This window comes from Triticum dicoccoides, chromosome 2A (genome assembly GCF_002162155.2).
Source record: "Triticum dicoccoides isolate Atlit2015 ecotype Zavitan chromosome 2A, WEW_v2.0, whole genome shotgun sequence".
NCBI classification, from domain to species: Eukaryota; Viridiplantae; Streptophyta; class Magnoliopsida; order Poales; family Poaceae; genus Triticum; species Triticum dicoccoides.
Genome location: NC_041382.1, coordinates 186,554,773 through 186,561,161, shown reverse-complemented (window position 1 = coordinate 186,561,161; position 6,389 = coordinate 186,554,773).

The following is a 6,389-nucleotide window of genomic DNA, read 5'->3' as shown; positions in this document are numbered from 1 at the left end:
CGCTGCATGCCAAATCGATTGGCCACCTCGAGCAGATCGACAGCTACGCCCCTGGTCATCAGATCATTTTTGGGAACCTAAACTATGTCGCTGATATCCGAGGTGATTTGATCCTCGAAGGTTTCACGGCCCCGATTACCGCTTTGGCCTTAGATCCAAAGCAGGCCGACAGGTCCGAAGACGGGAGTCTAGAGCCTGCCGGACTCTCTGCACTTATGGAGCTTGCTGCCGGAGAAGCGCCGGACACTCTGCCAGACTCTAGGTCCGAACTCTCCAGGTCCATGTCAAGCGGGCGCCGCTAGGAGGCTCCAACTCCGGACAACCCCACGGACTCTCGTTTCTCTGTCCGACCCTCTCCTTTAAACGAGGCTCTAGACTTAATGCGATCGCTCACCATTACGGAAGGATCGCTCCCAAATTATGTCCAGCCCAGACTAGGGGCTGAGAGCGGGGAATTTTATGTCCCACCCACCACCCACTTCATAGCCACTGTCGAAGATCTAACCGGCATGCTGGATTACGCCTCCGAAGACATCGACGGTGTGGACGACGATGCCGGAGAAGAACAAGGCCAAAACCCTCCGTTTACTGGACGATGGACGGCCACCTCCACATACGACGTGTACATGGTGGAGACACCCAAAGAGGATGGCGACGACGGCAAGGAGGATCCGGTTGAGGACAAGCCTGCTGAAGCCCCTCCGAAGCGTCGACGTCAGCAGCGCCGCTCAAAATCGCCTCGCGACAAAGACGGCAATACCAGGACCGAAGAGAATAATACTCCGGAGAATGTCGAAGTCCCCGAAGCCCCTGTCGAGCCAACATCCGAACAGGATGATTGGGAGGATGGGCAAGTTAATCCGGACGATCCCATCGGGAACAAGGGCTTGGAGGACAGTAATTACCTACAGATCTCCGAAGAGAATGTGAGCCTCGGCGACGAAGATTTCATTGTGCCGGAGGAACCCCTCGAACAAGAGCGCTTTAAACGCCGGCTAATCGCCACTGCAAGAAGCCTGAAATAGAAGCAGCAACAACTTCAGGCTTATCAAGATTTGCTCAATGATAGATGGACTAACGTCCTAGCAGCCGAGGAATACGGCCTCGAACGCCCAACTAAGAGTTACCCGAAGCGCAAGCTACTGCCTCAATTTGATGACGAGGCCCTTGCCCACAATGCTAAAGCATAGAACTGCTGACGAGCCCGACCGACCGCCACGTGGACGGGACAGACCGGCTACTCATGCCGAACACCAGCCCGCGTCACCCCGCCCTCGAGGCAAGGAGGTAACGGCCCCGGGCTATACCTACGACTTACGCAAGGACCTGGACAATAGAGCCGGTCTGACGAGATCAATCTATGGATCGAGGGGGCGTGCTCCAACGCGCGAGGGCGGCCATCAGACTTGGTGGGACAAACACAACCTCGCACGGGCCGAAAATCGCATACGGCCTCCGTCCGAATTACGTCGCGATGTCACCCGGTACAGAGGCGCCGCACACCCCCTAAGCTTCACCGATGAGGTAATGGAGCACCAGTTCCCAGAAGGGTTTAAACCCGTGAACATTGAATGATATGATGGTACAACAGATCCCACGGTATGGATTCAAGATTTTCTTCTCCACATTCACATGGCTCGCGATGACGATCTACATGCCATCAAATACCTCCCCCTAAAGCTTAAGGGACCAGCTCGGTACTGGTTAAATAGCCTCCCAGAAAATTCTATTGGCAGCTGGGAAGATTTGAAAGATGCATTTAGAGACAACTTCCAAGGTACCTATGTACGGCCCCCGAACGCCGATGACCCTAGCCACATAGTCCAGTGCTACCTCTTGAGCATGCGTTGATTTTCCCTTGAAGAGGAAAGGGTGATGCAGCAAAGTAGTGCAAGTATTTCCCTCAGTTTTTGAGAACCAAGGTATCAATCCAGTAGGAGGTAACACGCAAGTCCCTAGTACCTGCACAAACAAACAAGAACCTCGCAACCAATGCGATAAAGGGGTTGTCAATCCCTTCACGTTCACTTATGAAAGTGAGATCTGATAGAGATAATAAGATAAATATTTTTGGTATTTTTATTGTATAGATTGGAAAATAAAGATTGCAAAAACGATAGAAATAGCAAGTAGATAAGAAAATAATATAATGGAAAATAGACCCGGGGGCCATAGGTTTCACTAGTGGCTTCTCTCAAGATAGCAAATTCTACGGTGGGTGAACAAATTACTGTTGAGCAATTGATAGAAAAGCGCATAGTTATGAGAATATCTAGGCATGATCATGTATATAGGCATCACGTCCGCGACAAGTAGACCGAAACGATTCTACATCTACTACTATTACTCCACACATAGACCGCTATCCAGCATGCATCTAGAGTATTAAGTTCATAAGAACAGAGTAACGCATTAGGCAAGATGACATGATGTAGAGGGATAAACTCAAGCAATATGATATAAACCCCATATTTTTATCCTCGATGGCAACAATACAATACGTGCCTTGCTGCCCCTGTTGTCACTGGGAAAGGACACCGCAAGATTGAACCCAAAGCTAAGCACTTCTCCCATTGCAAGAAAGATCAATCTAGTAGGCCAAACCAAACTGATAATTCGAAGAGACTTGCCAAGATATTAAATCATACATAAAAGAATTTAGAGAAGAATCAAATATTGTTCATAGATAATCTTGATCATAAACCCACAATTCATCGGATCTCGACAAACACACCGCAAAAAGAATTACATCGAATAGATCTCCAAGAGAATCGAGGAGAACTTTGTATTGAGATCCAAAGAGAGAGAAGAAGCCATCTAGCTAATAACTATGGACCCGAAGGTCTATGGTAAACTACTCACACATCATCGGAGAGGCTATGGTGTTGATGTAGAAGCCCTCCGTGATCGGTTCCCCCTCCGGCGGAGCACCGGAAAAGGCCCCAAGATGGGATCTCATGGGTACAGAAGGTTGCAGCGGTGGAAATAGGGTTTTGTGGTGCTCTCGGACGTTTTCGGGGTATATGAGTATATATAGGCAAAATAAGTAGGTCAGCGGAGCCACGAGGGGCCCACAAGGGTAGGGGCACGCCTACCCCCTGGGCGCGCCCTCCTGCCTCGTGGCCGCCTCGTTGCTTCCTTGACGTCCACTCCAAGTCTCCTGGATTGCGTTTGTTCCAAAAATAATTCTCCCGAAGGTTTCGTTCCGTTTGGATTCCGTTTAATATTCCTTTTCTGCGAAACACTGAAATAGGCAAAAAAACAACAATTTGCACTGGGCCTTTTTTAGTAGGTTAGTCCCAAAAATAATATAAAAGTGCATAACAAAGCCCATTAAACATCCAAAACAGATAATATAATAGCATGGAACAATCAAAAATTATAGATACGTTGAAGACGTATCAAGCATCCCCAAGCTTAATTCATGCTCGTCCTCGAGTAGGTAAATGTTAAAAACATAATTTTTGTTGTGGAATGCTACCTAGCATAATTCTCAATGTAATATTCTTTATTGTGGCATGAATGTTCAGATCCGAAAGATTCAAGACAAAAGTTTAATATTGACATAAAAATAATAATACTTCAAGCATACTAACAAAGCAATCATGTCTTCTCAAAATAACATGGCCAAAGAAAGTTATCCCTACAAAATCATATAGTCTGGCTATGCTCTATCTTCATCACACAAAGTATTTAATCATGCACAACCCCGATGACAAGCCAAGCAATTGTTTCATACTTTTGATGTTCTCAAACTTTTTCAATTTTCACGCATTGTATGAGCATGAGCCGTGGACATAGCACTATATGTGGAATAGAATAGTGGTTGTGGAGAAGACAAAAAAGGAGAAGATTGTCTCACATCAACTAGGCGTATCAACGGGCCATGGAGATGCCCATCAATAGATATCAATGCGAGTGAGTAGGGGTTGCCATGCAACGGATGCACTAGAGCTATAAGTGTATGAAATCTCAATAAAAGAAACTAAGTGGGTATGCATCCAACTCGCTTGCTCACGAAGACCTAGGGCATTTCGAGGAAGCCCATCATTGGAATATACAAGCCAAGTTCTATAATGTAAAATTCCCACTAGTATATGAAAGTGACAACATAGGAGACTCTCTATCATGAAGATCATGGTGCTACTTTGAAGCAAAGGTGTGGTAAAAGGATAGTAACATTGTCCCTTCTCTCTTTTTCTCTCATTTCTTTTTTTATTTGGGTCTTTTCCTCTCTCTTTTTTTGCCTTTTTTCTTTTTTCTTTTTTTTCTTTTCGTCCGGAGTCTCATCCCAACTTGTGGGGGAATCATAGTCTCCATTATCCTTTCCTCACTTGGGACAATGCTCTAATAATGATGATCATCACACTTTTATTTACTTACAACTCAAAAATTACAACTCGATACTAGAACAAAATATGACTCTATGTGAATGCCTCCGGCAGTGTACCGGGACATGCAATGAATCAAGAGTGACATGTATGAAAGAATTATAAAGGTGGCTTTGCCACAAATACGATGTCAACTACATGATCATGCAAAGCAATATGACAATGATGTAACGTGTCATAACAAATGGAACGGTGGTAAGTTGCATGGCAATATATCTCGGAATGGCTATGGAAATGCCATAATAGGTAGGTATGGTGGCTGTTTTGAGGAAGGTATATGGTGGGTGTATGGTACCAGTGAAAGTTGCGTGGTACTACAGAGGCTAGCAATGGTGGAAGGGTGAGAGTGTGTATAATCCATGGACTCAACATTAGTCATAAAGAACTCACATACTTATTGCAAAAATCTATTAGTTATCGAAACAAAGTACTACGCGCATGCTCCTAGGGGAATATATTGGTAGAAAAAGACCATCGTTCGTCCCCGACCACCACTCATAAGGAAGACAATCAATAAATAACTCATGCTCCGACTTCATCACATAATGGTTCACCATACGTGCATGCTACGGGAATCACAAACTTTGGAACAAGTATTTCTCAAATTCACAACTACTCAACTAGCATGACTCTAATATCACCATCTTCATATCTCAAAACAATTATCAAGATTCAAACTTCTCATAGTATTCAATGCACTTTTTATGATAGTTTTTATTATACCCATCTTGGATGCCTATCATATTAGGACTAATTTTATAGCCAAAGCAAATTACCATGCCGTTCTATAAGACTCTGAAAATAATATAAGTGAAGCATGAGAGATCAATAATTTCTATAAAATAAAACCACCACCATGCTCTTAAAGATATAAGTGAAGCACTAGGGCAAAATTATCTAGCTCAAAAGATATAAGTGAAGCACATAGAGTATTCTAATAAATTCTGATTCATGTGTGTCTCTCCAAAAGGTGTGTATAGCAAGGATGATTGTGGTAAACTAAAAAGCAAAGACTAAAATCATACAAGACGCTCCAAGCAAAACACATATCATGTGGGGAATAAAAATATAGCCTCAAGTAAAGTTACCGATGGACGAAGACGAAAGAGGGGATGCCTTCCGGGGCATCCCCAAGCTTAGGCTTTTGGTTGTACTTGAATTTTACCTTGGGGTGCCTTGGGAATACCCAAGCTTAGGCTCTTGCCACTCCTTATTCCAAAATCCATCAAATCTTTACCCAAAGCTTGAAAACTTCATAACACAAAACTCAACAGAAAATCTCATGAGCTCCGTTAGTATAAGAAAACAAACCACCACTTCAAGGTACTGTAATGAACTCATTCTTTATTTATATTGGTGTTAAACCTACTGTATTCCAACTTCTCTATGGTTCATACCCCCCGATACTAGCCATAGATTCATCAAAATAAGCAAACAACACACGAAAAACAGAATCTTTCAAAAACAGAACAGTCTGTAGTAATATGTAGGTTTAGAATACTTATGTAACCCCAAAAATTCTGAAATAAATTGGTAGATGTGATTAATTTGTCTATTAATCATCTTCAGAAAGAATCAACCTAATCACACTCTCCAGTAAAAAATAACAGATAATCTCGTGAGCGCTAAAGTTTCTGTTTTTTACAGCAAGATCGCAAAGACTTCCCCCAAGTCTTCCCAAAGGTTCTACTTGGAACAAACACTAATTAAAAACATAAAACCACATATAAACAGAAGCTAGATGAATTATTTATTACTAAACAGGAACAAAAAATAATAAACAAAAATAAAATTGGGTTGCCTCCCAACAAGCGCTATCGTTTAACGCCCCTAGCTCGGCATTGACAATTTCAATGATGCTCACATGAAAGACAAGAATTGAAGCACAAAGAGAGCATCATGAAACACGTGACAAACAGATCTAAGTATAACACACTTCCTATGCATAGGCATCTTATAGGCACACAAGCAAGCAAAAACTAGCATATGCAAGGAAGC